Below are 17,023 nucleotides of genomic sequence, written 5' to 3'. Positions count from 1 at the left end.
CTCCTAGGGGGTCTCTGGGCTTGCCCTAGGGTTTCCGAACAGAAGCCCCGCAGCTAGAGATTCAAGCCCTGTACCTCCTCATCAGTGTGCCAGGGCTGAATGCCAGGATGGGTGCCCATCCCAGGGAAAATGGCTTCAGTTTTAAACACCTGTCATCTAAGCTCTTCCCCCTGCCCTCGTAAAATCTGCCCGTTTGCTCTACAGACACCTCTTTTGTCAAATCTTAATTAGTACCTGGGTGGCTGAGCCGTCCATCCTCCAGAAAGTACCCCCCCCACCCCATCCCATACCAACCCCACCTTCCATGTATTTCCACACTGACCAGTCATCTTCACCGGTGTCCGGTAAGTATCTGAAGCTATTGGATTTTGAAAGTGAGACGGATGCCGTCATTCACTCTCATTCATTCATTCACTCACTCATTCATTCACTCACTCATTCATTCAGTTCATTCATTCATTCACTCACTCATTCAGTCATTCATTCACTCATTCACTCATTCATTCATCCACTCACTCATTCATTCATCCAGTTCATTCATTCACTCACTCATTCATTCAGTTCATTCATTCATTCACTCATTCATTCACTCACTCACTCACTCAGTCATTCATTCAGTTCATTCATTCGTGTATTCCTTCACTCATAATTAATTTTGAATGTCTAGTATGTGCCGGTCACTGGCGTGTGTACTTGAAACGCGTGGAAAAACGACAAAACTTGTTGCCGCGAAAGCTCACGTTATAAGGGAGGGAGGGGAGCGTGGAAGACAGATGGCTAACAATAAACCATAAAGACATTGGGTGGCACATTAGAAGTTACAGAAAGACAACAGAAGCAAAACTAGAGTAGGTAAAGGGGAATCTGGTGGGCAGAGGGAGTGGGGAAAGGAAAAATTTTTTAAATTTTTATTATTTTATTATTTTTAAAATTTAAATCCAAGGTAGTTAATACATAGTGTGATAATGATTTCAGGAGTAGAATTTAGTGATTCATCACATACATGTAACACCCCAGTGCTCATCCCAAGAAGCGTCCTCCTTAACGCCCATCACCCACCCATTTAGCCCATCTCCCCACCCAACACTCCTCCAGCGACCCTCAGTTTGTTCTCTGTATTTAAGAGTCTCTTATAGTTTGTGTCCCTCTCTGTTTTTATCTTATTTTTGCTTCCCTTCCCTGATGGTCATCTGTTTTGTATCTTAAATTCCACATATGAGTGAAATGGTATGATATTTGTCTCTCTCTGGCTGCTTGATTTCACTTAGTATAATACACTCTAGTTCCATCCCTGTTGTTGGAAATGGCAAGATTTCATTCTGTTTGAGAGCCAAATAATAGTCCATTATATATATATATATATATATATATATATATATATATACACTATATCTCCTTTATCTATTCACCTGTTGATGGACATTTGGGCTCAGGAAAAGAAAAATGTAGTAACATGTTCAAGTGCAACTTGAACTCAACTTGTAAAACAAATGACAAATGCGCACTGATGTTCCCTGTCATGAAGAATTGGGGTCTGGCCAATAAACAAGTACACATACACTGTACACGGGCAGTGGTACACATATCACTGTCTGCAGAATCAAATTTTATATTCTGCAGATATTTATATTTATTTAGAAAACGATATTCAGAATACCATTTTATGATTATATACACACATATATGTATATGCATATACATATACATAATAACATGTGCTGTAATTTAATTTAAAAATGTACCATCGGGGCTCCTGGGTGGCTCTGTCGGCTAAGCGTCCGACTTCGGCCCCGGTCATGATCTCATAGTTCGTGAGTTTGAGCCCCGCGTCGGGCTCTGTGCTGATGGCTCACAGCCTGGAGCCTGCTTCGGATTCTGTGTCTCCCTCTCTCTCTGTTGCTCCCCTGCTCGTCCTCTGTCTCTCTCTGTCTCTCAAAAATAAATAAACTTAATTAAAAAAAATTTTTTTTACATGTACCATCAAGGTGCTTTGATACCTCTTTCAAATCAGGTAGATATATATTCCCATATATATGAAATTTCTAGTTGCCCAAATTGTCTTTTTGTTTCTTCTGGAAGAACTTGCTAACACGATCAGCTCACATCTCTTGGTAACATGAACAGCAGAGGCAACTTGCTGCCTTTGACCCTGTTCTGCTGATCAAGCTTGAAGCAACTTCATGCTGGCCTTCAGCCCAAGGTGGCTTTTGGGGGGCAAAGTGGGTGGGGGGGAGGGGAGGAAGGGGAGAGGCTGGCCCAGCAACAGGAGACTCATGCTCCCAGTAAAGGAGGATGGAACAGGGGAGCAGGGCGATTGGCCACACTTGTACACTTCATTGGCGATTGGCCATCTCCTTGTACACTTCATTCAGCTCTGCACCCCAAGTCAGAACCCCACTTTCTGGTTTCTTTGAAAGTATTTAGTGCACAAATAAGCAGATCGGAGATAAGGAATGTCCAGTCATTGTTCAAGGATTTTCTGGAATTTGAAGCATTGTGACTTTTGTTGTTTAGAAAGGCTTTGGTTGCCTGTTTATCATCCAGCGCAGGCTCATGAATAACTTCCTGGGGGACTGGCCCACATTCTTGGTCCTGTTGGCGTCTCTTGCCCAGCAAGGCTCACTCGGGGCGTCTTCCCAACATCCTGTCTGAGAACGACCTTCTTTTCTCCACTTACTAAGCTCCGAGTCCTTATTGAAATGACCTCCCGCGCAGGAAGGCCCACTGTGGCGCCTGGCAGGAGAAAACAGTTCTGGTTTCTAGGAAGTTACACACACACACACACACACACACACACGCAAAGTCTCGTTCAGAAAAGGCAAAATGTTTCTGTTCCTCTACAGGGTTGATACGGAAAACTAGCAGACATTCCAGCAACGTCCAGAACAGAAGGTAAAGACAGGTGCAGGGAACACAGCTGGAAGTCAGAGAACACAACAAGCTTCGTGTCCACAGGCACAGCTGCCTTAGTGACCCTGCCATGCGGATGTGGGCGCTTAAACAAAACCAAGGGCATACGAATGTGTCTTGTGGGTATGCTCAGGCTTGAAAACTACTCAGTGGAAAGCCGGCAAAGTGTAAGCATTTCAGAGAAAGATAACCACGGAACTTATCTTAGCATCTAGGTAGCATTTTGCTCTTGCCCAATATGTTCTAAAGCTGCCGGGCTTTTTTCACTTTTCCAAGTGGGACCAGTGAGGGTGAGGGGAGCCCCAAAGAGAGAGACGGGTTCTTTAAATTCATCCTAGGTCCTAAATGAGACCTTGCTAGAACACGACAAAAACTATTAGGACTCTGATGACCAAAAAGTTGTGCCTTGCCCTTGGTCAACTGTTGGGTCATCCGTTGGTTGTGATGCAGAACTATGATGCCCACTTCAGGTGTTCAGTGTGCCTCATCCACTCTCCGGGCTGGTGATGAGTGCTGGTGTCATGGGCAGGTGACCGGTGCCGGGGTCCAGGTTCCGCTCTCAGACGGGACCCACACCTTCTGTTTTTACACTCTGCTGTCACCGTCTTGAAATTCTTTTTTTCATTCTTTAATTTTGTCATTTCTTTTTTATTTGAGAGAGGAAGAGAGATAGCATGCAAGTTGGGGCAAGGGGCACAAAGAGAGAGAAGGGAGAGAGAGAGAGAGAGAGAGAGAGAGAGAGAGAGAGAGAATCATAAGCAGGCTCTACGCTCAGCACAGACTCTAACATAGGGCTCAATCCCAGGACCCTGGGATCATGACCTGAGCTGAAGTCAAGAGTTGGACGTCCAACCGACTGGGCCACCCAGATGCCCCACCATCTTGAAATTCTTAATAATGTTGTCTTTGAACTTCTGTTTTGTAAATGAAGTCCAATTGGATGGCAGAGGATTCATGTGGTCTGAGTAGTTACATGCAATATGGATGCCCATTGGTTCTTGTTCTTACTGCCTATTTATTTGTGCCATTAGGGATTCCCCCATGATCATGGAATTTCACAGGATTCATGATGTGCCAGAGCCCAGGGAAGACTTGAAACAAATAGGAGGTAAGCATGCCTATGACTAAGTTGGGAGCAGGAAAGGAGGAGGGGCACCGACTGTTCCAAGTGAACACAGAACTTATTCAATGCAGGAAGAAGGCAGTGGTTTTCTAAGAAACACAAACGAGCACAGAACCATGTCATGTCCTTTCTTACTGTTGTTTCTTCCCCGTATTAGCCAACACTTGGGCTGACGATGAAGGCAGAGAAGGAATTGGAAAGACAGAGCAAATGATACTTGTTTTTCTTTTCAGTTCTTTCTTACTCACCAGTAAGCCAGAGGTCTGGACTGTTGGAGAAAATGTGTGTATGTCATGAAAAGAAATAGAGACAGTTGAGTTAATTTTTTGTAGCATTTCCACTGTTTGGGGAAGAACAAAATGAACTACAAATTATGAATTATGTAATTCTGGTGATCCTGGATATGAGTTACACACTCTTACATTTGCATTTAAAACTGGCATCACACACATAAAGAAGAATGGTGAAATTCAGGCTAAAAATGAAAAGTTTTCATTTTTCTTTATTACGGTGACATAAACAAGTGATAAAAACACCATGGCAAGTTGAGAGATTGCAGAAAAGCTCTATATTATAGTACCTTAAACAACATTTTCCCCCCTTGCTTTTAAACAGTTTTCATTTTGGGGCATCTGAGTAGCTCAGTCCGTTAAGCCATGGTTCATGAGATCAAGCCCCATATTGGGCTCTGCACTGACAGCTTGGAGCCTGCTTGGGATTCTCTCTCTCTCTCTCTCTCTCTTTCTCTCTCTCTATTTCTTTTTCTCCCCCTCCCCCAATGTGCATTCTCTCTCTCTCTCTCTCTCTCTCTCTCTTAAAATAAATAAATAAACATTATTTTTTTTTTTTCATTTTGCTCTGGGCCCCACCAAGTAGGTAGCTGATGATAAATATAAAAGTTTGTAGAAACACCTAACGTGGTTGTTAGATTCAACCCTGATCATAGTGTTCACAGCACGTTTAGTTAGGATTTCATTTTAGGGATTGTCTTTGTTTAGATTCCCCCAGAAGGACACCCTGAGATAAAGATTTGAGTGGAAGTGATGTATTTGGAAGACGATCCCTGAAAACACCAATAGGGAAGTGTAGGAGGGTGGAAAGAAGGAGAGAGAGAGAGAGAGAGAGAGAGAGAGAGAGAGAGAGAGAGAAAGAGAGAATGGAGGCAATTAACTGTATGCTATCAAACTAGTTACCTTTGTGGGGAATTGGAATTCGATCTTGCTGGGAACCCCTGGAGACAGTGGTATCCCACAGTTACCCCAGATGAAGACCAAGGGAGCTGGGGTATTTGTCTTTCAACTTTCCATCTGTCCTTAGAGGAAGGCTATTCTTGGGACCATTAATTATATATAATTTCTGGCTTGTTCTGCTCATGGCTACCATCGCAGAGTATTGCAGGTATGGGAAGGGTACCAACAGCATCTACGCCATTCGTCAAGCAATAAAAGATCCTATACAGATCAGAGATACCTGTTAAAATGACTAGTGAGACCGGTGGAGAAAAAAAGACAAAAATAAAACAATGATGAATCTTTGCTCTGCCTGGATGAGGCTTCAGAAAAACACAATCATAAGAGTCCTTATAGAGAGGGGTCCTAGATGATGGCATTATATGTGTTTCTGTGAAGAATGAGATGAAACTTTCAGGACAGTAGAGAAATACAGTGGATCCTAATGGAGGTTGCGAGTTCATGTGTAGCTAGCACAGATTTGCTAAGGAGAGCCCGCAGTCCATCAGGAGGTCTGGAAAGAGAATCTTACCTTTGTGCCACTCACCAAAGGCCAGCGTCGGACCTTATGAGGAATTTAGTCTTTGATGACTTTGGCCTGGCTTGTGATTTCCCAATGCCCCAGGGGTCTGAGATATACTGCCCAGCCCCCCGAAAAATCCCACTGGGGCATAAATGACTGATACCGGCCCAACGTATGCCCAGCTCCAAGCTGATTTGCTTTTGACCTTTCCCCCTGCTCCCAGAACTTAATTATGTTTGATTTCGCTGTGTTTTGAAAACTTTATTGTATTTTAATGGATTTCTCTTAATTTTATTTCTTCACTTACATGAGAAACTCATTCCTGGGCAAGTTCTCTGTCCTCTTTTCTTACTCTCACGGTGCTCAGCCTTGCTGGACACGGAATAGGGGAGCACTGATTTCTTGCTGATTAACCAACTCCCCCCGGGGCCACAGAGCACCACTGGAGGCAGCTGCTGACAGGGGGGGACGGTCCTGGTGGGTCCCCCACAAGCTTCTGAACTACAGGCCCAAACTAGGTCAGGACACACACTATCTGATGTTATGTGGGGTACCTGGGCTTCTGAGATGTATCCTAGAGCTGGGGGAATGCGGGAGGCGTAGGGCCGCTCCCAGGAGGGGCCGAGATGCCTGCGGTGATGGGAGTTGAGGGGCTTGGCGTGGGCTGTCCAGGCATCACGGGACCTGGTACCTGACCTGGCCGGGGAGGATGAGTGGTGGCATCTGGTGATGCATCAGAGGGTAGGGAGGGGGCTGCTGATGGGACATCATGCCAGGGTGCCCTGCTCTTCCAAGTGGTGCCAGGCCAGGTCCTGCTGAGTGCCGGTGCCCCTGCTGAGGGTTCTGTCTGTTGGCTGCTGAGCTCACGACTCGGGGTATGCCTGCCATGCCACGTGCAAGTTGTGGCATGCAGTAAACACCTGCTCCTCTGTCCTTCCGAAGCCTCTTTCTCCACGCGTTTCCTGCTCTTAAAAATGTCGAAGCTGGACCCTCACTTTCTTCATTTGTGTCTCAAGCAGGAGAGTGACCGGGGACTTGACCTTCCTCTCCTCCGCAGCAGCCAGGTGTTTGGTTTGTTTGCAGCAGAGGCAGGAACAGCTGTGTGGTTGTGGCTCAGAAACGCCGCGTTCTGCGGTCTTCTTCCCGAGATCGCATTCTAGTGAGTTCCTGGTGCTCTTTGCTCGCCTTTCTTCCGATTCAGTATCTTCCCTGACTTCACTTTCTTGCTCTGTCCCACAGATTTTTTTTTTTTTCATTTTCTCCATCTTGTGTCTTCTCGTCTTCATCTGCTTCATTTTCTGTCTTTGTTTTCTGCCTTTTCAGGCATCAGTGTCTGTTTCCATTTTTTTTGTTTTTGTTGTTTTTTCCCTTTCCAGCTTCTCTGGCTCAGTGTGTCCCATGTCAACCATACAGCTGCCTTCCTGGCCTGGGGCACTAATGGGGGGATTTGTGGAATGCAGTGGCAATTGAGGAACTTAGCTGGGGGCAGGAAATTGCTTATACAGAGAGTCAACAGGAAATATGCGTGGATGGCCAGGTACACAGCAAATCCTCATGCTTTGCTTTTGGTGAATGCACATGAGCACTTGTGAAATGTAATGTTGGTAAAAAGATAGCAGTTGAGCCAATGCCGTTGAGAGGAGTCGTCCATTTTTTCTGAATCATTTTGATTTTAAAAGTTCATATTAAGTGAACAAAGCGTGAGAGTACATGTGCATTCACTTGCCTGAGCTTCATTTGACATTTTTAAAAGGCCAGACCACTTTTTACTTTTTTAAAAATATTTATTTATTTTGAGACACACAGAGAGAGAGAGAGAGACAAAGGACGAGTGGGGAGGAGCAGAGAAAGAGGGAGACCCAGAATCCGAAGCAGGCTCCAGGCTCTGAGCTGTCAGCACAGCGCCCGAGGTAGGACTCAAACTCATGAATAACAAGATCATGACCTGAGCTGAAGTCGGACACTTGACCGAATCACCCAGGTGCCCCCACGTCTTACTTCTTTATTCACTTTTCACCGTTGCATTCTGCTGGGCCTGGGGTTTGATTTTTACCATATATACAAGCTGACAAATTAGTTGTTAGTGTCTCCTGGATGCTGGCAGAAGCTACGAGACTCTCGGCTCAGAGAAAAAGGACCCTATCATCCATGGTGTCGCAAACAACATAGGCCACCTCTCGTCAAGGAAACGCAACGTGGCCCAGATGGATGCCACTCGGGGGGTTTGTATGTTAAGCGACACAGAACGTAGGGGATCCACTACAAACAGTAAGATACCTCGTCCCTCGGTCAGGAAGAGGTGTTGCCTCATTTCTCAAGTGACCAGCTTCAAAAACAGTCCTGAAAAATTGCCTGGGTAAAGGGTGGCAGGCCTTGCAAGGGTGGCACACCAAGTAAGAGGTGGAGGAGATATTAAAACTCCCATTCGAAATGCATTCCTTAAATTTAAGAAGATAGAAGAAGTTATGAACGTATGGAAGGAAAAATGCAACATTTAGTTTAAAATAAAAAAGACGAGGGGGCCCTGAGTGGCTCAATCGGTTAAGCATCTGACTTCGGCTCAGGTTATGATCTCACGGCTTGTGAGTTCGAGCCCCATGTCGGGCTCTGTGCTGACAGCTCGGAGCCTGGAGCCTGCTTTGGAGTCTGTGTCTCCCTCTCTCTCTCTCTGTTCCTCCCCGACTCGCACTCTGTCTCTCTCTCCCTCAAGAATAAATAAACATTAAAAAATATTTTTAAAAACGTGAGTCACCTAGTTAGGTATGAACATTCCATGTCTGAGATACGATTACACTGGATGGCTTTAATAACAGAGTAGACACAGTGAAGGAAAATATTAGTGAACCTAGGGACTCAGCAGTAGATAACTTCAAAATGGAACACGCGAGAGGAGGGGCACCTGGGTGGCTCAGTTGGTTAAGCATCTGACTGTTGATTTCCGCTCAGGTTATGATCTCACAGTTTGTGAGATCAAACCCCCGCATCAGGCTCTGTGCTGAGAGAATAAAGCATTCTTGAGATTCTGTCTCTCCTTCTCTCTCTCTCTTTGCCCTTCCCAGCTCACATACTCACTCTCTCTCTACAAATAAATAAATAAACTTTTAAAAAAGGAAACATATGGAACACACAGAGGAAAAAAAAAAAGATGAACAAACGTCAACGGAAAATCAGTGGGCCCTGGGACAACCACTAGTGGGTTCGTGCATGTGGAACTGAAGTTGAAAGAGGGGATAAAAAGTGACTGAAAACTTCATACAAATTGTAGAAAACTGTCAACTCACAGGGCCAAGAAACTCAACAGAAATCAAGCAGAAAAAAATGGAAAAAAAAAAAAAGACTCTAAGGCACATCATAATCAAATTCCACTCGTGGTGGGGGATGAAGTCCATGAAAAATTTTAGTATATGTGCTGCTGAAGCGAGCACAGTCCACGAAAATTTTGAAAATTTAGATTAGATTAAAAAAATCTTGGTAAAGGGAAAAAGCTTAGGATTAACCAAAGGAAAAACATACACATTATATACAGAAGAACAAAGGTAAGAATCTTAGAAGACTTCCCTTTGGAGACAGTGCAAGTTAGAAGACAATGGAGCCTCACGTTGAAGTACTGAAGGAACAAACTAGCAAAGAAACAAGTAACTGTTGACCTGGAATTCTCTACCAGCAAAAATAACCTTCAAAAACAAAGGTAAAATAGAGACTGTGTCAGACATATAAAGTTGAAAGAGATCATCACTGGTAGACCCATGCCATAAGACATGGTCAAGGAACTCCTGCAGGCAAAAGGCAAAAAACACCAGATAAAAAGCTGGGTCTATGCAAGGGAACGAAGGACGTCAGGACTGATGTCTGTTTACTTCACCCATGACATCAGCTCCTTCCAATAACTCCCCTCCAGTTTTCAGTCTCCATGCGGAACAGAAATGCCTTGGAAAGCCCTTAGTTCTCAGCACTGTGATGTGAACAAGAAACATGGTTTGTGCTACAGGTCTGAAAGAAGAAAGATAGGAGAGAAGGTCGTCGAACTTGGAGGGGAGCGCGGCTGAGGAAGAGAGACCCTAAAGGAGAATGGCCCTACTTTGTAGCCAGGGACAGAGGATTAAAGTTCCTGTGTGTTTCCTTCTGGGAGACGCTGGTAATCTTTTCCCTTATGGAGATTATAAATAATAGAAGGAGGTGGTGGTGAATCAGAAGAATTTAGCAATATACAGTTTAGAGTCGACCTAAAATTTTGCATTGGTATATTTGAGAGTAGCAGGAGAAGTAGTTGGACTTTGGAGGCATTGGGAAATAGAGACAGGAAATTAAACTGCAGCCCCTGTAGTCAAAATGTGCATAGACTTAACCCCCACTGCCGTTCTCAACCCAGCTTTACCTTCCTGAGAGTAAACGTACACAAATTTCTCTCTGTGAGTAACTGCTTTAGGTGTTATTGAACACCCAAAGATGCAAGGCAGAGGATTCTGCCCTCAAGGATGTATTTACAGAGATGGCATATTCCCCTCCCATCTCTCTCCCTTGCATCCCACTTATTTCCTTTCTGTTTTTATCTGTCTCACTCCATACCCACAGACGGAATAAATTCCAGTCTGGAGCCACAAATGATGGATGTTAAAGAAGTGATGCAGGCCATTGTTTCAGAAGCAGGGGTGGGGGGACGGTTCAGGGAACATTTTATGGATGAGAGAGGTTTTACGCTGGAAAGAAACGGGAATGTGATGAATGGAGCCAGAGCATAGGTGCCTTTCTGTCTGGGAAGATAAGGTGTTGAATGGTAGATCTGTTGGGTTTGAAGAGTGGATGGCTACTTACTTTAAGTAGGCTGTTTATTCCCCAAATAAGTCTGATTCAGAAGGGAAGAAAGGCCATAGATACACATCTGTCTGTAAGTTTCCTGTGGCATTGAGGTGTCTCAGAAGGGAGTGTGCCTGGGATCTCCAAGAAGAAGTCAGGAGAGAAGGGCGGAGAGGTCAGTGCACACATCTCAGAGGTAAGAGAGGAGCCAGGAGGGAGATGCTGTGGAATCAGAAGGTCAAGTGTGTCGAAGCCTGGATGGTGTGTGCCATATCCCATGATGTGGAACAGAGCCTGAGGGCAAGCCACCAGACTGGGTGGCTGAAAGGGGGACTGAGAGCAGGCAGCTCCAGAAAAAAGCCAGATCTCGGAGGGCTGGGGAGGAGGTGGGCAAGGCGGGGGCAGGGGCAGGGTCACGTGGGCCCAGATGGAGACTTTGGGCAAATTCAAGAAAGTACTCGCCTGGGAAGACCAAGTAGAAAAATGTGCTTTTTTTTTTGCATCAAGAAAAAGACATCCCATTCTCTGGAAGATGCAGTCCCGTGCCCCTTGCCTTGGCAAGTGGATTCAGGACTGGATTCAGCCATCGTTCATCTCTGACCCGAGTGTCCCTGAGCAGAGGGTAACCTATGGACTGAGTACGTGGTGATTCTGTGTAGGGACACACAGCACAAAGTGCTCACTGAAGGCGGCGGATGGTACAGGGAATGGCAAAATAGTAAAATCATTCAAGGGGCAGAAGAGGTCCCAGGAAAGGGCTGGAAAAGAAATCTGTGCATCTTTCTAGGCACAAAAACTATATCTCCTGCCCTTCCCCTGCCCCCCCCCCCACCTTTGTCGGTCATTTCTACGCCCGCGGATTTCAGAATTGTTTAGGAGGAGACACCCATGTGTGATGCCAATCACGCTATTATGGGCTGCACTGTGCCCACCCAAAATTGATACATACCTCAGAATGTGATTATTTGGAGTTACAGACTTTAAAGAGGGAATTAAGTTAAAACGAGGCCATTAGGATGGGCCCCCATCCAATAGGAATGGCACCCTTAAAGAAGAAGAGATTACGACACAGACAACTCAGACTGGACACAGTGAATGTGACAACACAGCAAGGCGGCCCCCTCTGCAAGCCGAGGAGAGAGGTCTCAAGCTTACTGCCACCTTGATGGTGGACCCCGCGCCCCCTGAACTGTGAGGGAAGAAATTTCCGTTGTTCACGCCTCCCTGGTCTGTGGTACTTTGTGCCGGCAGCCCTAGCAAACGAAGACACACAGTCGGAAAAAAATTTCGTGACACAACTACGACACACACCTAGTCCCTTGCTAGGGTTTTGGAAAGTGCACAGTGAGCCTCACGATAGCGTGTGCGTTAGCAAGATGCCATCAGGGTACCTGTGACTACACGTGCACAGCGCTCGGCGCATGGCAAGTGCTCCACAGGTTAACTCTTCCTCTTGTTTTCCCGCAGGCAAGAACAGCTCCTTGAGGACCAACATCACCATCTCTTCTGCTTTGGAAATGAACCAGAAGTATTTATCCCGTGGCCCTGGTACGTCAGCCTTTCACTTTACGGACCCGAACCGTGGGACGTTGAAGTCCAGCTAGGGGGAAACCAGACACACAAGGGAAATGATGAGGGAGGAAGGCGGGTCTGGACCTTGAATGCTTGCTGTGCGCCAGGCACTATGTCCTGCATTTCATGTCACGTCTGTCTCATTTTAATCCTCCACAGAGTTACGAGTGGGAAGTCTTTGCCTCTTTTTGGTAAAGATGTGAATATTGATTAGCAAGAATCAACCCAAGTGCATGGGCATCAAACCCACATAGGCGGTGACTGTTAGAATAACCCTGCCACCACCCCCACCCCGCCTTGTGACCTTCCTGATAACCTTGGGAAGCAAGGGCGGACCTACTGTTAACACTGTTTTATGTATTAGGAAAATACGACCCAGGAAATACTGGATCATTCACGTACACACTCGATGTCAGACAGTAAGTCAGTTCTTAAACCCACTGAGGTGTTTTGGCTGTTGATCTGATAATCAGACATTCAGATGCCGTTTAGATATTCATATTATCAGGAAGTAACTCTCAGGATGGTGTCCCTGCACTGCGGGTGGCTTTGACTTTGATGCGGGGTTTTGGAATGCTACGTTTCGTGTGAGATATGGGGGCCCTTTGGTCACAATGGTGTCAGCCATCGTCTGACAGTAGTGGACCCAGCATGGGTTTGGGGGTCAGAAGATAGAATCCTGGCCCTGGCTCTGCCACAGACTGGCTGGATGACCTTGGGGACTTGATTCTTCCTGGTCCTATGTTTCTCCTCCGCCAATAGAAGACACCGTGCTTCATGATTTCTGAGACTTGTTAAAAAATCTGATGCTGTGCATCAGAATCGCTGAATGGCCCCGAGGCACTGGTAAGAAGCCCAGAGGCATATGGAGGCGGAGATTTGTCCCCTGTCATCTCAGCAAGAAGGGAATCCCCCACCATGGGAAATGCCTCTTATGGCTCCAATTGCATGGCACAGACATGATGAGGCAGCCAAGTCCTCATTAATGTCATGATTACAGTGACAAGTCTGCTGGGGGCCTGAAGGCACCCGATTTGCCCTCCGAGTACTTGCAAGTGGAAATCCTTCATGCACTCTCTGGCCACAGAACAGAGAGTCCTAGAACAAAGCCTGTTTTGGTCTTTTGTCTTGGCGCGGGGTGAGACCGTATCTCCAGCATAAACTACGCTGCTTATATTGTTTTCATGCCCTCAGTAAAAAAGGAAAACACAACCAAGTGGTTTGGTTAGTTTTGGCATGCACAACTCAGGGTGGGAAATTCCCTCCGATTCTGGCTGATCACCCAGTATTTAATTTTTAAAATCAGTGTGTCAGTTTCAAAATACCAGAAGTTCTTGCTGAAGGGTATTCACAAAGAATGGGACATCCTGGTGTTTGGAAAAAACATTCCAGTTCGTTGGCATCACAGCACTTACTGTAATGTCAGCGATAAGAGCAGTGACCACACGGCGGGGTAGGTCCCTAGGGACTCCCTGGGGGAAGCCTCTCCATTTATGGTGAAGACGTGGAGAGCTGATGTGTGAACGTGGACAGCTTGTGCCTGGGGTAGCACCTCCGAGGTGTCACGGGGTTGAGATCAGCAAGCCCCAAGGAACTGCCTTCAGCCTCAGGGGCCATGGGTCCTTGCCCACCAGTTATCCCATCTAGTTTTGAAGTCCACTGTCTGCTCTTGGGCAGACCTTGGGCCTAGCTTTGGGAAGCTTCTGACTTGCTGGTTTGAGGTGCACCAACTTGGGGGGCCTCTACGTTCTGCTTCCCAAGTTAGAGCCTATGACTTGGTACCTTGCCTGACAATGGTCTGGTCCCCGGCAACCCCCACTTGGGGCCACAGACATCATGCATCGGGATCCACGGGGCACTGGCTAAAAGTTCAGCACTCAGCCCCACCCTGGACGTAGCGAATCCGACCCTGCATTTTAACAGGAACCCCGGGGTGATTCATTTGCACGTTTCAGTTTTCCAAGCCCCGTGCTGGAATACCTTCAATAGAGGCATACCATCCTGTACACCCATGAGACAGATTAACCATCTGCTTAGTTTGGTTGTAAGAAGACTTAATTCAGGAAGCTTGATGGGTACAATCAGAACTTCGCCTAGATATAGATAGATAGAGAGAGAGAGAGAGCGATGATGGAGATAGAGATAGAGAGGTAGAGATAGAGATCTCCTACGTATATGCACACACATACATAAAAAAGTCATCCATGATCGTTTTTCCATATGCTTTCTGAAATAGCACAATTAATACCAGACAGAGTGTGCTAAAAGTCTTTCTGGTAGCAGCTCTGAAAAGTATTTTGCCGAGGGCAGGACAGCAAGGAATCTTCTGCACAATCAGACGCCATAAACCAAATGGGAGTCCAGATGGCCAGCAACCTCTGCTTTCCTCTCTGCTTTCTTCAGGTTTCTCTGCCAACTCGAGAGCACACGTAGGGGCACGTTGAAATGACCCAGGTCCTTCTGGAGTTCCCAAATGTGGCTCGCGCGCAGTGGGCGGGGCCGGCTGAGACCCAGAGGCCACGGGAATTGCTGCAGGAGGAGGTGCTGAGGGGCCGGGGTTGTTTCTGAGGTTGCTATGCAGCAGCTTCAGCATGCTCGAAGCTGGACGTTTCATTCCTTCTTGGAAGACGAGGTCATAATTCAGTTGCAGTCATCATTTTCCAGTTCCTCTCTAATATTTATGTGAAAACGCCATTACTTGGCTTCCTTGATGCCCGTAAATGTCATCACCCTGGGGCGCCTGGGTGGCTCAGTCGGTTGAGCGTCCACTCTCGGCTCAGGTCACGATCTCATGGTTCGTGGGTTCGAGCCACACGTCAGGCTCTGTGCTGACAGCTCGGAGTCTGGAGCCCGCTTTGGATTCTGTGTCTCCCTCTCAATGCCCCTCCCCCACTCATGCTCTGTCTCTCTCTCTCAGAAATAAATACGCATTAAAAAAAAATTTAAATGTCATCACTCTGAAACTTTCTAAAAGTAAAATACACACACACACACACACACACACACACACACGCACCTATACATACACACAACACCTGAGTTCAACAATGCCGATGGCTCCCAACTTTTTTTACACACTAAACACCTACCTGCTTACCTTCTTCTTTTGATATTCCCTGATTTAAATCGTGGTCCTGCAAGGTCTGGGGTCCCCTCGGTGACCTGTACTTGCCTGCATTGAAGAGATCTCGTCTGATGAAGTGACATAGTCATAAGCCAAGGAGACTGTACCCTTTCCTCTCGCCTGTGGGGTTTGGAGAGTGAGAATTGCCTCCCCTCCCCCGCTTTGTGGGACTCATGCTTCATTGTTTGTCTGTGTACAGAATTCCGATGCTGCTGTCATGAATTGCCACCGATTTAGTGGCTTACAACAATGTGTTATCTCCTGATTCTCAAGGTCCAAAGCCTAAAATCTGTCTCACCAGGCTGAAGTCAAAGTATCACAGGGATGGCTCCTCCTGGAGGTGCTAGAGGAGAACCACTCCCGGCCTCTTTCCACTTCTAGAGGCTTCCAGCACTCCTGGGCTCACGGCTGCACCCTCTGACCTCTGCTTCATCATCACGCGTCTCAAGATACAGACCGTCCGGTCTCCCTCTCAGGAAGACCGTGGTGATTACATTGGGCCTCACCAGATAATTGAAGATAATCTACCAAACTAAAGATCCTTAACTGAATCATATCTGCAAAGTCCCTTTAGCCATATAAGACAACATAGGCTTCGGTTCTGGGGATTAGGATGGGGCGTCTTTTTTTTTTTTTCTTTTAAAAAAAATTTTTTTTTTTTAACGTTTATTTTTGAGACAGAGAGAGACAGAGCATGAAGGGGGGAGGGGCAGAGAGAGAAGGAGACACAGAATCGGAAGCAGGCTCCAGGCTCTGAGCCCTCAGCCCAGAGCCCGATGCGGGGCTCGAACTCACGGACCGCGAGATCGTGACCTGAGCTGAAGTCGGACGCTTAACCGACTGCGCCACCCAGGAGCCCCTGGATGGGGCGTCTCTAAGGGGTCATTCATTATTCCATCTACTACAGCCTGAAAAGCAGAACGACTGCAATTGCGACCCTTCAACATCTTCGACCAGCGAAGGTGGATACTTACTTATCACCCATGGCTTGAGCTGCCGGGAATCACACTACATGACGATTCCCAGACACCTCGGACGGGGAGGTAGAACCACACTTTTGATAGACTTTAGAGATGTGTTTTTCCTGGAATGGGGCAATTCGGGAAAATGAGAAGGTATATATATGAAACAAAAAAGAATGTGGAGGCTTAAGAGAATTTAATTCTCATGATCCCATCTACTATTTACTGAACGTTTACTATGATCCAGGCACAGTGCTAGCTAGGTGCTCGGCAAACATTATTTCATTTACTCTGCACAAATGGCTAGGAAAGCAGGCCTTGGTGTTTGTGTTTTAAAGGTGAGAGAACTGAGTTGTACCAGTATTCTGGGCTATTTGTACAGTTTTCATCCTAGGCAGGTGCCCAGCGACCACTACTTGTCAGGAGAGACGATGTTTTTCTGAATGCGGTTTTTAATGACTGGAGTTACCTTCCCTAACGAAAGTGTATTTATAGACTTCCAAGAAACCCTGCTGTTGGTAAACTTGGCCTAACCCTAGAGCATCAGCAGAATGAGTCCAGCCTTCCTGAGAGAACACAGGGCTTATTTTGCCTGTTGATGTATTACTCATTACTTTGCTTTCCCGACTCAGTTGGCCAACAGCCTACTGGGTCTGCTTGACTTTGATCAGAACAGAAACCATAGAGTGTCTCGCTGGTTAGAATTCAAGAGCCTGCTTTAGAATACATTCATATTTGATGAACATTTCTTGAATGCCTATCATGGCCAGTGGGTTCAGCTGGGTT

General features: G+C 46.3%; 1 long non-coding RNA gene across 1 annotated transcript; it reads left to right on the top strand.

Moving 5' to 3' along the window:
- Nucleotides 1-11: 11 nt before the first annotated feature.
- On the top strand, nucleotides 12-16,406 carry LOC131513786 (uncharacterized). Its single transcript, XR_009262798.1, has 3 exons — nucleotides 12-344; nucleotides 3,942-4,018; nucleotides 12,047-16,406. It is a non-coding gene; the product is annotated as an uncharacterized LOC131513786 (long non-coding RNA).
- The last annotated feature ends 617 nt before the right edge of the window (nucleotides 16,407-17,023 follow it).

Source organism: Neofelis nebulosa, chromosome 6 (genome assembly GCF_028018385.1).
Source record: "Neofelis nebulosa isolate mNeoNeb1 chromosome 6, mNeoNeb1.pri, whole genome shotgun sequence".
In the NCBI taxonomy this organism is placed as follows: Eukaryota; Metazoa; Chordata; class Mammalia; order Carnivora; family Felidae; genus Neofelis; species Neofelis nebulosa.
This window is presented reverse-complemented; position numbering and strand designations above follow the sequence as displayed.